The following is an 18,194-nucleotide window of genomic DNA, read 5'->3' as shown; positions in this document are numbered from 1 at the left end:
AAACAACTCTTTTGACACCAAACCTGTGCTTTGTTCTTCATATACTTGAAGTGTGACACGTAAATAAGTCACAGACTCACAGCAAACATATGTACACAATCAAGGGCGTAGGTTTGGTCACAATATTGGTAGGGACAATATAACAGCATAACCTCCATGTACACTCTTTGCTTGAGACGGGACATTAAAAAGACCAAGCAGATTGGGTGAACGGTGGTCAGGGCTACACTTCTCACCAATGTGAACCAAATTAATTAATAGGCTAAATTACTAATGCAAAATAAAGCAATACAAATTTATTTAACTTTGACACTTCAAATTTATAACGTCTTAATCTGATCATTTTTCTTAAATCCAGTCGAATAATTTTCTCCATCTTGTTCTGAGTGTTAAAGACTGGTTAACAGATGAATGCATCAGATTCTTCCACTTACTTTAAGTAAATATTACTATTACTACAGTATTTGTCCTTATTAAGGCCTTACAACTACAAGTAGGTCATTTTTCACCTAAATCAAGAAAAAAAATCTTTCAAATAATGTTTTGAACAATATCTATTCTTGAATTAAGAACATTTCTGACAAGTTTTTTAAAGCTTATTTTCTGCTAGTTATTTTTCTCATTTCAAGAAATCTGAGTAAAATGTACTTGAAGCACTTGCAGATAATTTCACTTATTTCTAGTAGATTTACACTGAAAACGGGGTTTGCAGTGCATATGTATTGGTTTTGGTGGTACACCGTTTGATTAAAACTTTGTTTTTAAAAACTACTAGGGCTGTCAAACGATTAAAATTTTTAATCGAGTTAATCACAGCTTAAAAATTAATCGTAATTAATCGCAATTTAAACCCTCTCTAAAATATGCCGTATTTTTCTGTAAATTATTGTTGGAATGGAGCGATAAGACACAAGACGGATATATACATACAGTGCCTTGCAAAAGTATTCGGCCCCCTTGAACCTTGCAACCTTTCGCCACATTTCAGGCTTCAAACATAAAGATATAAAATTTTAATTTTTTGTCAAGAATCAACAACAAGTGGGACACAATCGTGAAGTGGAACAAAATTTATTGGATAATTTAAACTTTTTTAACAAACAAAAAACTGAAAAGTGGGGCGTGCAATATTATTCGGCCCCCTTGCGTTAATACTTTGTAGCGCCACCTTTTGCTCCAATTACAGCTGCAAGTCGCTTGGGGTATGTTTCTATCAGTTTTGCACATCGAGAGACTGACATTCTTGCCCATTCTTCCTTGCAAAACAGCTCGAGCTCAGTGAGGTTGAATGGAGAGTGTTTGTGAATAGCTTTAGCTCTTTCCACAGATTCTCGATTGGATTCAGGTCTGAACTTTGACTTGGCCATTCTAACACCTGGATACGTTTATTTTTGAACCATTCCATTGTAGATTTGGCTTTGTGTTTTGGATCATTGTCCTGTTGGAAGATAAATCTCCATCCCAGTCTCAGGTCTTGTTCAGATACCAACAGGTTTTCTTCCAGAATGTTCCTGTATTTGGCTGCATCCATCTTCCCGTCAATTTTAACCATCTTTCCTGTCCCTACTGAAGAAAAGCAGGCCCGAACCATGATGCTGCCACCACCATGTTTGACAGTGGGGATGGTGTGTTCAGGGTGATGAGCTGTGTTGCTTTTACGCCAAACATATCGTTTTGCATTGTGGCCAAAAAGTTCAATTTTGGTTTCATCTGACCAGAGCACCTTCTTCCACATGTTTGGTGTGTCTCCCAGGTGGCTTGTGGCAAACTTTAAACGAGACTTTTTATGGATATCTTTGAGAAATGGCTTTCTTCTTGCCACTCTTCCATAAAGGCCAGATTTGTGCAGTGTACGACTGATTGTTGTCCTATGGACAGACTCTCCCACCTCAGCTGTAGATCTCTGCAGTTAATCCAGAGTGATCATGGGCCTCTTGGCTGCATCTCTGATCAGTTTTCTCCTTGTTTGAGAAGAAAGTCTGGAAGGACGGCCGGGTCTTGGTAGATTAGCAGTGGTCTGATGCTCCTTCCATTTCAATATGATGGCTTGCACAGTGCTCCTTGAGATGTTTAAAGCTTGGGAAATCTTTTTGTATCCAAATCCGGCTTTAAACTTCTCCACAACAGTATCTCGGACCTGCCTGGTGTGTTCCTTGGTTTTCATAATGCTCTCTGCACTTTAAACAGAACCCTGAGACGATCACAGAGCAGGTGCATTTATACGGAGACTTGATTACACACAGGTGGATTCTATTTATCATCATCGGTCATTTAGGACAACATTGGATCATTCAGAGATCCTCACTGAACTTCTGGAGTGAGTTTGCTGCACTGAAAGTAAAGGGACCGAATAACATTGCACGCCCCACTTTTCAGTTTTTTATTTGTTAAAAAAGTTTCAATTATCCAATAAATGTTGTTCCACTTCACGATTGTGTCCCACTTGTTGTTGATTCTTGACAAAAAAAAATTAAATTTCATATCTTTATGTTTGAAGCCTGAAATTTGGCGAAAGGTTGCAAGATTCAAGGGGGCCGAATACTTTTGCAAGGCACTGTATATATATATATATATATATATATATATATATATATATATATATATATATATATATATATATATATGTATGTATATATATATATATATATATATATATATATATATATATATATATATATGTATGTATATATATATATATATATATATATATATATATATATATATATATATATATATATACCCAAGTACCTGGGGATCCCACAGGCAAATGGAAACCATGAGGAAGCAACTAGAAGGTCTGCCACAACCAAATACCTACAGAGGGTGAGGCAGGTCCTCAAGAGTCAGCTGAATGGCAGGGATAAGATTCAGGCCATTAACAGCTATGCCCTACCAGTAATCAGATACCCTGCTGGCATCGTATCCTGGCCACTGGAAGAGATGCAGGCTACCGACATCAAGACAAGGAAGCTCCTTACAATGCACGGAGGGTTTCACCCTAAGTCCAGCATCCTGAGGCTCTACACAAAGTGGATAGAGGGAGGCCGAGGATTAGTAAGCATCAGGGCCACGATCCAGGAGGAAACTACATCCCTCCAAGAATACATCATGAAAATGGCCCCCAGTGATGACCTGGTCAGTGAATGCCTCAGGCAACAGAAGCCCAATAAGGAGGAGGACCCTGAGGAGCTATCATGGATGGACAAGCCCCTGCATGGTGTGTACCACCGACAAATTGAGGAGGTAGCTGACATGGGAAAAACATACCAGTGGCTGGAAAAGGATGGACTGAAAGACAATACGGAGGCACTGATGATGGCAGCACAAGAACAGGCCCTTAACAAAAGAGCAATAGAGGCTGGGGTCTATCACACCAGACAGGACCCCAGGTGCAGGCTATGCAAAGAGGCCCCTGAGACAGTCCAGCACATCACAGCAGGGTGTAAGATGCTAGCAGGCAAGGCATACATGGAACGATATAACCAGGTAGCAAGCATAGTGTACAGGAACATCTGTGCCGAGTACAGACTGGAGACCCCAGAGTCAAGGTGGGCGACACCCTGAAGGTGGTCGAGAACAACCGAGCCAAGATCCTGTGGGACTTCCAGATCCAGACAGACAAACTGGTGGTGGCCAACCAGCCTGAGATAGTGGTGGTGGATAAACATCAGAAGAAAATAAGTATTTGGTCGATACCAAAAGTTCATCTCAATACTTTGTTAATATGCTGACATGATTATACATGACAATAGTTGGGGGTGCTGCTGGCTCCGGTCGCCCAGGCCCTTGCTCGTTGGGGCAGAAGCAGCTGGTTGGGGGCCCCCTACTGGTTGGGGGCCTAAGGAGACCGCATACTTTGCCTTAATAGTAGATCCGCCTATGGTTAAATTATAGTTCAAAGATGTGTCTTTCGTGGCCCAGTCCACGATTTGTTATCAAAATACTCGTCTTTTGTATGTTTAAAAAATATACTGTATATACTGTATATATATAATATTAATTAATATATATATATGAAAGTATTTTCATTTGACTTCAACCAGGAGTGACACAAGAGCCAATAAAAAGTTGTTTAATGTCTGACTGCTTGTGTTGCCTCATGATTCAGGAAAAATATGCTTTGTTTTAGAATTTTAATGCATCCCAGGCTTTAATGCATCGCGATGCATTGCCGTATCGTGACCCTCTAAATCGAATCGAATCGTTTATAATATTGTAACATATAACCTGGTAACAAAAACTGGTCAAGTTTTACGGTTTCGGTGTAATTTGTACAAGTGAGCGCTATTTTTTAAAGGAGGTGGCAGCGCTATCCCTTCATGTTGACTTTCGGCCGCGTCTTTGTCATGGCTTGAGTTCGTCTTTAGGTTCTTGAAAAAAAAACACGGATGTCCATTCCAATTTGAATTAGCAACGGAGGAGCCGCTCAATCGCCATTTCTGTAACCGGAGCAATCCCTATCCAATCGCAGTACACAATGGCCGGAGGTGTTGTGCCGAAAAATAGCCGCCCCGCGTGAAATGTCCCCCCTGACGGGAACGCTTATTTATAACGCTTTATTGAGGTGAAAACATCAAATGTTTTCATGGACTCGTTACAGTAATGGATTTACGACTGTAAAATCACTTTTAAATAAATAAATTAGACAAAATACTAGTACTTTATTTTACTAACAAATCGTGGACTGGGCCACATAACCATCTTTCAACAGAAATGTATTAGTCTACAGGTTTTCACGACCATATCTCAATGACAATCACACAGTTATGACATTTAGTTCAAGCAGAGTAAAATAATACATATATTCACGGTATAAGAAAATCGTTTCCATGTCCATCGATTGGTAAGAAAAAGCTGTACAAGTGACGTGTGGGCGCTCAACAATAAAATAAATAAACAAATAAATCAAATAAACGCTCAATAAAGCGTTATAAATAAGCGTTCCCGTCGGGGGGCATTTCACGCGGGGCGGCTATTTTTCGGCACATCACCGGCTACTCAGCCCGCCCCCCTTATCTGTGATTGGCTAGAAATTGCCTACATTCGCTGCTCTGATTGTGACGATAGATCAAGATAGGATGACTAGAGCAGTGTTTTTCAACCTTTTCTGAGTCACGGGACGTTTTTACGTTGGAAAAAATCTCGCGGCACACCACACCAAAATGTTCCAAAATTACTTTCTGTATAGTATATTTAATTATAAAATAATTTCTCAGTATTTATACTTACTCAGTGTGAAACGTTTAGCAGTTAGGCTTGAAAAACTATCAGACAGGGGACTTGAGCAATGCATTTAAGCACATCAGGGCTGGTCGTCTCGCTGACAATGGCTTTGCAGACAGGTAGTATTAACGTCTCTGCCACAGTTTGGGACTTTTGGGATTTAGCAACAAAGTAACAAGCTTTCAGGGCGATCTTATTTACCTTTGTAGTTTTCCTCAAAAAAGTTGCCCATTTCTCTGTGTTTTCACGAAGGCGTACAAAATAATCCATCGACTTGTTCTGAAGCGACGGGGGTTCATTTGGAGATGAGTTTAAGCCTGTATGGCGCCATGGCGCTAGATAGCCGCTCGTGTCGCGTTCAATAACTGCTCGGATTTCTAGGTATCTCCCACCTAGCTGTCCTCGATAATGTGTTGGAATAAAACAGAGGGAGGATTAACGATCGTCACATATGGATAAAATAGAAAGGACACTTTTGTATATATCGACACTTGACGAGTCAAATAATGAACGGTAGAAGTGCTGGGGTCCACATTGTAACGGAGAGCATGGTGGCTGACGGCTAGAAATCCGAGCAGTTCTTGAACGCAACACGACTCATCTGAACACAACCGACAACTTTTTCCACATTCCTTCCCTCCTACTGCAACTTTGCCCGACGATGTTAAAAAAAAGCGACATTGGATAATTTCTCGCGGCGGCGGCGGCACAATCGATTGAAAAACACTGGAATATAGGGTTCATTCTCCCCGTGTGTGTGTGTTTTTATGGAAGATTTAAAGATAAAAAAAAATTACACAGTACAGTTTAATCGAGCTAGGGCGGGCACAGCCGTCCCTCAGGGCGGGCACGGCCCCCTAATGCCCGCCCATGCCGCCGGGTCTGGACTGCATGGTAAGTCTTTGAAACTGTTGATATGACATTCATAGGAAAGTTGGTGCACAGCACCTTAATTTTTTGTTGGAAATTGTGGAGTACTTATTTTTGTGTTTTTTCAACTTATGTGAGCCACAGGAAAGAGTTTGCCCATTGGACAGATAAGGCAACAGCATCACTCCAGGGTGAAGTGACACCAGTCTATCAGTTGAAGAAGTGAAATTTGGATATTATTGCTGAGGTCAGCTTTTAAAGACTTTGTAGTGTGCATTTCTCTGAAGCACTTTTGAACATGCCCCCCTTAATTGACTTATTTATTTTTTAGGAAGAGGTGCAACCACAGCTCCTTCAAGTTAGTGGTGGCCCACTGCAAGAAGATGTGGCAGGAAAAAAGTGGTAAGATTGTATATATATTTAGTTTAAAATCAAGAATAAAATTAACAAAGCATCATTTTTATTTTACTTATGTAACATTCAAATAGCTCTTTTCTCTTTTCCAAAGAACAGTTTTGGTAAAAGGATTGTGTAAGACAGCACAAAAGCCTCGGACATGGTTAGGGGGAAAAATCAATGCAGTAGGAGTTCCCAAGCATCCTTCCGATGGAAGAGGATGAGCTCGGACGACAATGTCTTGGAGCCATTCAAGTTCTGTTTCAACCATATGGAAGACGGATTTACCTTTTCTGAGGAGATTGTTGACTAAAGAAAATATCTGTTATTCTCTCAATAATAATAAAAAACTATAAAACTAAAAAATAAAGTTTACCACATCAGAACTGGTTGTATTGAGTTCTTTTTCTTCACTTATAGATTAGTTTTTTGTTTTTTTTCTTCTTTTATCCCAGATGTTAGTAGTAGTTTGTTTTAATTACCTCTGATGAAGGCGGACGTGTTGGCCGAAAATGTCAGGTAATTAAAACAACCTACAACTATTTTATGGGATAAGAAAAAACAACAACAACACATAACAACTATTTTGTCATTTCGGTTTGAAATAAAGCTGCCTTCCCTGGAGCAGAAAGTGCTTAATATAGTTTCTGAATTAGTTAATTAGGATCTTGAAGCGTGAGAACCCACATGAATGAATTTAAGTAGCGAAATGTAAGACAAGAAAATTGGTTTGGTTGCACCATAGAGAGAATATTACTTTTTTGATACATTTAATTGTAATGAAGCTGTATTAATGAGTCCGTTCATAAAAATGTAAGGATGACAGCTATTTCTATTCATTCACAATAGGGAGTAAATTTTACACTTGACAAACTAAAGTACACACTGTGATAGGTCACAGGCGATCTTTTAGTCACTAATTAAACCTTTATTGCAGTAATGTGTATTTTGATTTTGATGTACTGTAACTTTTTCATTTTGGTAAAATCAGCACGCTTTAACAAACTGACTGCACACAGTTAAAGAGTTAATCTCCCGATTTCACCGAATCAATTCAAGGAGTATGGAAATAAAATATTATTTAAATAATAATGAGTGATGCTGAAACCGAAAATGAAATACGTGCGAAAAGTAAACTAGTATTTACGTTCGAATGGACGCTAACTATTGCAACGATAAAAGTGGAAGCTCGTAGTGTTGTATCGGTCGCGAACGATTCGTTCTTTTTGAACGAATTGTTTGGGTGAACGAGACCGAACTAATCACCATCTGCACTGATTCGTTCTATGAAGTTGGTGGCGCTTGTTCGCTGCGTGGGAGGGCGTTGAGCAAGCGGCAGCGTCTTCTGACATCGCACACGACCAATCAGACGCCAGCCTCATCGCGGGCAGGGGAGGGAGCGGAAACAGAATCAAGGCGTCTGTCACTCATTTCCACGTGTGGCCAATAAGCAGCCAGCGTGCAGGCAGGGGGGAAAGACTGAGTTTTGTCACTTCCCGTTCAGTGATTCGGTCCTCCGGTTCCTGACCTAGCTTGCTGCTAACTTGACTTCCAGTAATGACTATGCGGTGAACGAGTCATAAAATGAAAGGAAATGACTTTGTCACATATTTGTTAACGTGGAGCCTATCAAATGCTGCTCAAACAGACAAAAACACCACACAAATCTAGCGAGCATGGTTTAGTGTTCTACTTTTCTCAACAGACTCGGGACTGTACCTATGACGATATACTATCAAATTTACAGTAATTTAAAACACGCGTAGCTACGAGGCAAGCAAAAGCTGAGCTGCGGTCGCGTGACGGCAGTGAAGCGGGCAGAGAACTGTCACTATATGGAGGCTTCATGGCAGCGATATTTACCTCATATGTGTGAAGCGGGATGCTTGTTAAAGAGTCTTTATTGCTCAATTGCTGTGTCCAGCGATGTAACTCTCGCGAACTCTCGTACACTCTCTCTCGAGCCGGAACGCGCGCAGCTCTTTATAATGTCTAGTCACGTGACTGTGACGCTGCCGGTAACGCGCTCGGCCAATCAGACACACAATTAAGGTGGGTGAATTATGTCAACAAAGGGTCACCACACAGGTCCCCCCAGAATTCACCCACACATGACGCCAGGCGCAACCCGCAACAAAAGTACGGAACGGAAGGGTTGCGCGGCCGGGGCGTCTGAGGAAGACGACCGAACGGACGGTCAGGCGGCCGTCCAGGATGCCAGATGCGGAACGCCCAAGCAGAACAGTCTGGAGGACGCCCAGGATGCCAGGCGGCGGGCGACTGAACGCGACGATCAGGCGGCCGTCCAGGACGCCAGATGCGGGACGTCCGAGCAGAACAGTCAGGAGGACGCCCATGACGAGGGGCGCGCCGTGCAGCACCGCGCAGGCGAGGCCGGAGAAGCGGACGCCGAGAGAGGCGGCGCGCGTTGCTCAGCAGCGGTCGAGGAAGAGGTCGAGACCTGCGACGAGCAGCACCACCCGGTCGAGGCTGCAGACGAGGGCGACGGGCGCGGCGGTCGGGATCGACCGGTCGAGGCCGGAGACGAGGGCAACCGGCGTGGCGGTCGGGATCAATCGGTCGTGGCCGGAGACGAGGGCGACCGGCGTGGCGGTCGGAGTCGCCCGGCCGTGGACAAGGTCGACAGGCGAGACGAACCATGTCGACCGGTCGTAGCAGGAGCAGTGGAAACGCCGAAACCAGAGACGAAGCGACGCCATCGTTGTCCACAAGCGGAGGACGAGGAGAGACGGCGGCGGCGGCGTTCGCAGGTGCTGGCCGTGGTGCAACCACGGAGGCTTCCGGAGGCGCTGGCACAGCAGCGAGGTCAGCGGCAGAGGCCAGCGGTGCTGGCAGAGGACTGACCTCAGAGACTCCCGGAGGCGCAGGAGCGAGGTCAGTGGCGGCGGCGTCCAGCGGCGCCGGTAGAGGGGCGACCTCGGAGACTTCCAAAGACGCAGGTGCAGGAGCGATGTCAGCAGTGGCCAGAGACGCAGGCACAGGAATGACGTCGTGAGGAAGGCCAAGAGCAGGCGCAGTGTCGACGAGAAGACCAGGGCTGGACGGGACGCCGTCGAGTAGACCAGGGCCGGACGGGACGCTGTCGAGTAGACCAGGGCCGGACGGGACGTCGTCGAGTAGGCCCGAGGCGGACGGGGCATCGTCGAGTAGGCCGCAGGCGAGCGCACCGTCGTCGAGTAGGCCGCTGGCCGGCGCAGCGGCGTCGACGGAGATCGGCGACGGAGCCGAGGCGAGCGAGAGCGGGGCCGGAGGCGAGACAGCAACGTCGGCGTCGGGAAGTGCCAGAGCGGAAGCGCGCGGCGGTGGCGCGGGTACCGGGACAGCAGTACGGCTGCGAGGAACCGGGGCGGAAGTGCCGCCATCTATGGCGGGTACCTCGGGCAGCAGGGCTCTCGAGGCGGGCACCGTGGGCGTCAACGAAGTCAATTTGTATGACGGTACAAAAAGTCTGAGGAGGTGCGCCTTGAGCCCCGTGTACTTGTCGACCTTCGGCGGATAAACCACGAAGCGCTGTGCTCTGACCGCCGTTGAGTACCCGAGCGCGGCCACCACGTGGTAGAAGCGCATGGTGTCGTCGGAAACACCACGGAGGACGAACTGCTCCTCGGCGTTAGCGAACCACGCGGCCACAGAAGACTCGTCGAACTTCGGTAGCTCGAGAAAGCTAGCATCCGCCATTGCGTAAAGTGCTCAAAAATGCCTCTGAGACTTCAGCGAGGCAGTCGGGGTCACCAGTGAAGCGGGATGCTTGTTAAAGAGTCTTTATTGCTCAATTGCTGTGTCCAGCGATGTAACTCTCACGAACTCTCGTACACTCTCTCTCTTGAGCCGGAACGCGCGCAGCTCTTTATAATGTCTAGTCACGTGACTGTGACGCAGCTGGTAACGCGCTCGGCCAATCAGACACACAATTAAGGTGGGTGAATTATGTCAACAAAGGGTCACCACATGTGCACAGAAAAAAAAGAATATTTAGTATGATCACCATAATACTGATTTGCAATGAAACTGTATATACATGTCAATTTTTTCCGAGTGTTTTATTTTTTTTTTTCGTGTGAGAGGGTGTCGGTTGGTTTGACAAATTATGTCAATCCGTCCATCATGTGCTACTCAAGCGCCCAAAAACACGGGAGATGTCGCAATATGTCTACATTTTTTTTAACAGACTAATGAGAGTAGAAAGGCGACATCATAAAGAGCAAACAATTATTTCTCGTCAGCATTTGACGATCTGAGATGCGGGGACGACAGACAGGGGAGCTGACCGGATTATTTTATTTATTAATACCAGTGCAAAAATTCAATACGATCATCTTAATAATAAAAAACAAAAATGCAACAGAGCGAGAGGTAAATATGATGTGTTGGTCGTTCCATATTTAGAAATTAAACTTTCGATTTATTTTTATTTTCGTGACAGCAAGCATGCCGCGTTGGCTGGTATATGTGAGCAAGATCATGCTAAAGAAAGTCTGTGCGCCCCCGACCCCAAACCCCCACTTCCCCCTCAAAAGGAAAATGTTTAACCGTGTCCTAAATCGAAATGCAAGCACGAGCCATGACTTTGAGCGCATAGAACTAGGACAGACGACGCGGACGTTCTCCCTCGCTTTTGCAGCAGCGGGAGGGAGACGAGGCTGTCTGTGAAAGCAGAATGATATCGCCTGTCACTCATTTCTGAAACTACGACGAGTGGTCAATGCGCAAGAGAGGGAGGGACCAAGCAATGTCAGATCCCGTCACTGGAAGCTCGGAGCTGAGAGGAGTCTGGCTGCAGCCCGCCTCTCTCAGTACCCTGCGCCGCTCTTCTCAGTACCCATCCCGCAGACAGGAAATGACGCAACACCGCAGCTCTCAGTCCCCTCAGACCGGAAATGTCGTCAACCCTTGCGACGAAAACAAGTTACGTTATTTCACCTCTCGCGAAGAAAACACGGTAAGTGGCCGCACTGAAAAAAAGTTTTTAAAAGCGTATGCATGTTTAAAAATGTTAAATAGTTAAACAACACTTGCGGTGAAAATATGAAGTGTTTATTCTGAGTTGAAAAGACCGTACTTATATCTAGTATTTTTAATGTAATTTAAATAATGTCTTTCTTTACTAACTGCATGTGACTTTGCTCTACTTACATTGTTTAATACGTACTGATGAATTCAGCAGCGAATTGGCTAATGCTGCTAATGCTTTTTACATTTTTTTCCCCTCAATGAACAGTCTTCTTTGTGTAGTTTTCATTATATTGCACTCTTATTTTTCATTATGTACATGCCTGCAATTCGCAGCTCGCTGTTTTTGTTGTTGTATGGTATTGTTGTTTTGCCTTCATTTGTTTTGTCTGGTCCTTTGTAGTTTGAATGTTGTCACATGATCCAAATAGGACAAGGTTGTAATTTTTTCTTTTTTTTTTTTTTTTTTTTTTTTTTAAAACCTGTCCTGTTCAGCTGTTTGACACAGAGAATGGAAGTCTAAGTGCCCAGATTCTGAACAGTTTTAATGTTTCACATTGAGAGTCTGACATACTCCCATTGTGATCATTCAAAATACCTTTTTATTATGACAAAGCAGCGAACAGGAAGGGATTATGGGGGGACAGAAGAAAAGAAATACAAGAGAAGAAGGAAAAGAAACACATACACAAACAACAACTAGATATACATTGAACATCTAAACTAGTTACTAATATGCTGGTGCTATCGTCAGCGAGATGTATTTCCGGTTTACACCATGTGGGGGCCTATTGGCCAGTGAAAGAGGAGAATGGGGGTGGGGGTGTCTATAAGCCTATAAGCTAAGTGATTGAAAGGGGTAGAGTGTGCACAAATCAGTTCTGTGATCTAGAACCCAGTAATCGTGTGAATCTCTTACGAGTAAGCCCGTTGGCGACCAACCCTACGCCGCCGCATCGCCAATCCCGGCACCGGGACCCCCGACCCGAGAATGCCCTACCACATCCAGCAGCACGCAGGCCCCACCGGGCGCGCGACAGCCACGCAGACGGGCGGAGAAGCCGCGCGGGCGCCAACCCAGGGCCACAGCCCCCACCCAGCCAGCCCGGGGAGGGAGGGAGGGGGGGCGGGGGGCCATGCGCAGCCCATCCCTCCTCCCGCAGCCCAGCAAAGGAGCCATCGTCCCCCCCCCGGGACCCAGGGTGGTCCCCCGGGCCACCCGCGCACCCATCAACCGGCCTTCAGGGATGGCAGGAGGGGACGCACCACCAACCCCACGCCTACACCCACTCCCGCCCGCCCACCCGGGCCACGAGCCACAGCCCCCCAACCGGCACGGCACGCCACGGGACCCCCAGCGGCCCACCAAGCCCCAGGCAAGGCAGGGTCCCCCGCCGGTGCAGGCGACACCCCGCTGATACACCGGCGCCCAGTCAGCGACCCGCGACGGAGCGCAGGGCGGATGCCCAGCCAGAGAAGAGAGGGGAAGGCGGAGGCAGGAGAACGCCCAGGAACTGCCACGGGGCGATGCAAGATCGGGGACCCGACCCCCCAACCTACTCCCGCGGCCGGCAGCCGAGGCAGAGGGGAGGCCACACCCCAGGAGCCACGCCATATAAAAAAGTGTGGGACCCACCTACCACCCTATTACTGTGGCTGCCAGGTTCCCGACTGGCAGCCATCACCCAGCACCATGATGGGGGTGTGAGGGGAGGGTAGTGCAATGTATGCATTAAAATAGGAGAGCTTGGCTTGGGGCAGTGGGACCGCAGCATGGAGCTTCTGCCCAGCCGCCCGTCCCACCGCCCTTTGCCAGAGCTCTCCTGTGGAGTATGATGTGTGGTGCATTTAAAAAAGGTGCAGAGATGGCGGGGCCTGTGGTGAGGAGGCAGCCGTGAGGTACCCCCACCCCCAACAGGTCCCAACCATCCCACAACCTTGGTGTGTGGTGCATTAAAAACAGGGGGGAGCCGGGCCGGGACTGTAAAGCCCCGTCCCAACTCTCCCCGGAGAAATGTATGAGCATGTAAGGTTGTAATTTTTTCTTGATATTGTTACTCTGCTTAGCTATATATTTTTTCATTATTATTATTTTTTTTTTTTACTAGCTCCAAGATCATCACCCCATTGGGAAGAAACTAAATCACGACCCCCAAATGGTAGTCTTCCCATGCAGATACAGGGATGTCACACAGATCCAAATGGAAGTAAGTAGCATAAGTAGTAATGTACTTTAGATTTTGGACTGTGCTGAACACTTTTTTTTTTAAATAGACATCGAACACTGTAAAACTCACTGTGCAGACAGGACCAATGGTGACAATATAAGACCATGCCGAGCTTCATGGACGGTTCAAACTCATCCTGCCCAGGAACGGCTGGTATGTTTTTTATGTCTGAGACAAATGTTGTGCTCAGTGGAAATCTGGATAGGCTTATTATTCCTTATATTAGTTAACAATTGGACATAATTGATTATTTACTCTTTGTTTATTTAACCAATCAACATTCTCATTAGCTTATGCAAATCTTGAATATAAAGAGGCCAGAAATTGTGTTGATTGTCTAAAAAAAGAAAGTTTGATTGACACGTGCTGACTTTTGGAACGTTGGCCTGAACAATGAAATGGAATCAACTGTGAATTTTGAGGATTTAGTTTCTCTAAAGAACATAATGTCACTTGTACAATTAAGTAAAATGTAACTTTTTGTGTTTGTTTTTTTGCAGATATGAAATGCATATTTATAACTTGTCTAACAAGTAGCTCATTCAAAGGTATAAAAAAGTATTTTTTGGCGTGTGTAAGGTATTTTAACTATGTAGCCTACAGAATGCTTGTATGGCCTCATGTAGGTGTCTGCGTACGTTTGTATTTATATAACATATGTCCGTGTGTATAAATTATGTATTTTTCAGGGAAGGACCATATTTGTGGCTGACCCCTATGTTGTTGCAACATGGTGGAAGCCTACAGGATGTGACCCACACATGCATTTGCCTGTAAGGCTGATTAGTAACAACTACAACTTGAAGCATTGCTTCATTTTCAAAGAACAGTCAAATCATAACAAATTAAATGATCCAAATTCCAATTATTTGTGGGAAGAAAAACAGATCCAATCATGAGATCAGAGAACTACTGTTATCTCAAATGAAATTCAGTATCCATTCATAATTGGCATGGCGTTTCCATGATGATCCAGAATAGCCTTGTTTGGTTTTGAAGGTATGTTCCAGTCGATCCTTTTATGTTGCCCCTTCAATTAAAGCAGAATTGCACTCCAGATGATTCATCCAATCATTTGAAGCAAAATTCTAAAATGCCACTCTAAAATTGCGAATGTTTTGTTTCAAGGGCGTTGGCCCGGTCTCAACATTGGTAGGGACGAATATAATGCAAATAAGGTTGCTCAAAAGTTGGTGGGGACAACTTTAGCATCCTGAAAAGTTGGTCGTGTTATGTCCCTACCGTCCCTATGCAAACCTACGCCCTTGTTTTGTTTGCATGAATCATTTAAACCTGACTGGTTGGTGTTCTTATGCATGGAAACACGTTTGTAATTGTTTAACTACTGTATTTAATATAAACCTATATTTTCAATTGCAGAAAACGTTGACAGTCAATCAACAGGGGGACATGGAAAGAGAGGATTGGAAGTGAAATAGAGGTATTTGTAAAAGTGTGTATATTCATTGATTCAAAACTTGAAGGAAGTGACTCTGTTAAATTCTTACGTTAGGGTTTTCCGGGACAGCCATAGGGGAAGGACTGTGGCATCTTCATGTTGATGGTAGGTGAGTTTAACTGTCCAATTTTGTCCGCTGTGATATTTGTATTCATTTATCCATTTATAGTATGCTCTTTGCACTGTTCTGGATGCTCTCTTTGAGTTTAACCATTGTAAAATGAAGTTCACAGAATCATTCAAATTGGGCTACAAAATATCCTTGTCGTTATTATTCATTTACACTTGTTTTTAATTTTTGTTAGACTGATATGCCAACTCTGAGGAAGTGGTGGTGTATATTGCTAGCGGACAATTTCAAACTTGGGTGCATGGTAAGTCTTTGAAACTGTTGATATGGCATTCATAGGAAAGTAGGTGCACAGCACCTTAATTCTTTGTTGGAAAATGTGGAATACTTATTTTTGTATTTTTTCAACTTATGTGAGCCACAGGAAAAAGTTTGCCCATTGGACAGATGAGGCAAAAGCATTACTGCAGGGTGAAGTGCCACCAGTCTATCAGTTACAGAAGTGAAATTTGAATATAATTGCTGAGGTCAGCTTTTAAAGACTTTTTAGTGTCCATTACTCTGACGCACTTTTGAACATGCCCCCCTTTATTCACTGATTTATTTTTAGGAAGAGGTGCAACCACATCTCCTTCAAGTTAGTGGTGGCCCACTCCAAAAAGATATGGCGGGAAAAAATGGTAAGATTGTTTATATACCTAGTTTAATGCAATGCCTGAAAAGAAAAATCAAGTATAAAATTAACAAAGCATCATTTTTATTTTACTTATGTAATATTCAAATAGCTCTTTTCTTTCTCTTTTCCAATGAACAGTTTTGGTAAAAGGATTGTGCAAGACAGCACAAAAGCCTCGAACAGGGGGGAGGGGGGGGATCAATGCAGTAGGAGTTCCCAAGCATCCTGCAGATGGAAGAGGATGAGCACGAACTACAATGTCTTGGAGCCATTCAAGTTTTGTTTCAACCAACTGGAAGATGGATTTACCTTTTTTGAGGAGATTGTTGACTAAAGAAAATATCTGGTATTCTCTCAATAATAATAAAAAATAATAAAAGTAAAAAAATAAAGTTTTACCACATTAGAACTGGTTGTATTGAGTTTATTTTCCTACACTTATAAATTAGTTGTTTTTTTTTCTTTTATCCCAGATGTTAGTTGTAGGTCGTTTTAATTACCTGTGATGAAGGCGGGAGTGCTTGCCGAAAAATGTCAGGTAATTAAAACAACCTACAACTAACACATCACAACTATTTTGTCATTTCTGTTTGAAATAAAGGTGCCTTTCCTGGAGCAGAAAGTTTAATATAATTTCTGAATTAGTTAATTACGATCTTCACCCACATGAATGAATTTAAGTAGCAAAATGAAAGACAAAATTGTTTTGGTTGCAACATTGAGAGAATATTACGTTTTTGATACATTAAATTGTAATGAAGCTGTATTAATGTGTCCGTTCATAAAAATGTAAGGATGACAGCAATTTCTAATAATTCTCAATTGGTGTATATTTTACAATTGACAAACTAAAGTACACACTGTGATAGGTCACAGGCGATCCTTCAGTCACTAATTAAACCTTTATTGCAGTAGTGTGTATTTTAATTTTGATGTACTGTAACCGTGTTTTTCTTTTTGGTAAAATCAGCAGGCTTTAACAAACTGACCGCGCTTAAAGAGTTAATCTCTCGATTTCACCAAATTAATTTAAGGAGCATGGAAATAAATTATTATTTAAATAATAATGAGTGATGCTGAAACCGAAAATAAAAGACGTGCGAAAAGAAAAGTAAACTAGTATTTACGTTCGAATGGACGCTAACTATTACGATAAAACCGGAAGCTCGGAGCTCGAGCGCTGCTTCATGTTGTCATTTCCTGTCTGAGAGCTGCGATACTGCGTCACTTCCTGTCTGCGGGATGGGTACTGAGACGAGCGGCGCAGGGTACTGAGAGAGGCGGGCTGCAGCCAGACTCTCTTGGGCTCGAGCGCCGCTTTATGTTGTCATTTCCGGTCTGAGGAGCCTGAGAGCTGCGATATTGCGTCATTTCCTGTCGACGGGATCGGCACTGAGACGAGCGGTGTAGTACAGGTGTAGGTTCACTATCCCGATCCCCTCACTATCCATTCGCGGGGCCTGCGCTTGACAGTGACGTCACGCTATTCTCGCTATATGATTGGCCGATGAGTAGAAATGCTCTCCCGTGACCCTTGATGGTTGTAAAACAACCGCTCATCTATGTAACATGAAAACACAACATTAACTTAAAGTGCCCGTGTTAACACATGCATCTCAAAAACACAGGTGCCTCGTGTCTTGGTGTAGGTTCACTATCCCGATCCCCTCACTATCCATTCGCGGGGCCTGCGCTTGACAGTGACGTCACGCTATTCATGTGTAGGTTCACTGTCCCGATCCCCTCACTATCCATTCGCGGGGCCTGCGCTTGACAGTGACGTCACGCTATTCTCGCTATATGATTGGCCGATGAGTAGAAATGCTCTCCCGTGACCCTTGATGGTTGTAAAACAACCGCTCATCTATGTAACATGAAAACACAACATTAACTTAAAGTGCCCGTGTTAACACATGCATCTCAAAAACACAGGTGCCTCGTGTCTTGGAAAAAAAATGACTTCAAATTCTTACTGTTGGTTAAACTTACTTTTGATTGAGTACTTTTTGGCTGCCCCACGAATGTGGGCCTTTCGGGCCTTGGGACATTTCGATGAGCGAGTCCCGCTGCTGTATTCTCCTGTCTTTAAGTAGTGGAAAATTTCCTCATAAAAGTCGTCCATGGTTATACAAAGAAAGAACACAATAGTTCGTGCAACAAGCGTTGTTGTGATGATGACCGATGTTTCGTTTTTAAACAGGCATTTCACGGGAGAGCATTTCGACTCATCGGCCAATCATATAGCGAGAATAGCGTGACGTCACTGTCAAGCGCAGGCCCCGCGAGTGGATAGTGAGGGGA

The 18,194-nt window shown here is 44.2% G+C and overlaps 1 long non-coding RNA gene across 4 annotated transcripts; it reads left to right on the top strand.

Annotated features, from left to right (window-relative positions):
* Positions 1-14,642: 14,642 nt before the first annotated feature.
* On the top strand, positions 14,643-16,233 carry LOC130905541 (uncharacterized). 4 transcript variants are annotated; one of them, XR_009061115.1, is made up of 6 exons: positions 14,643-15,129; positions 15,202-15,252; positions 15,453-15,521; positions 15,642-15,744; positions 15,828-15,897; positions 16,032-16,233. It is a non-coding gene; the product is annotated as an uncharacterized LOC130905541 (long non-coding RNA). The 4 variants fall into 4 exon arrangements; XR_009061114.1 differs by having other exon boundaries at positions 15,636-15,744; XR_009061116.1 differs by having other exon boundaries at positions 15,202-15,256.
* Positions 16,234-18,194: the final 1,961 nt, after the last annotated feature.

The sequence above is a fragment of the Corythoichthys intestinalis genome, chromosome 17 (assembly GCF_030265065.1).
Source record: "Corythoichthys intestinalis isolate RoL2023-P3 chromosome 17, ASM3026506v1, whole genome shotgun sequence".
Lineage (NCBI taxonomy): Eukaryota > Metazoa > Chordata > Actinopteri > Syngnathiformes > Syngnathidae > Corythoichthys > Corythoichthys intestinalis.
This window is presented reverse-complemented; position numbering and strand designations above follow the sequence as displayed.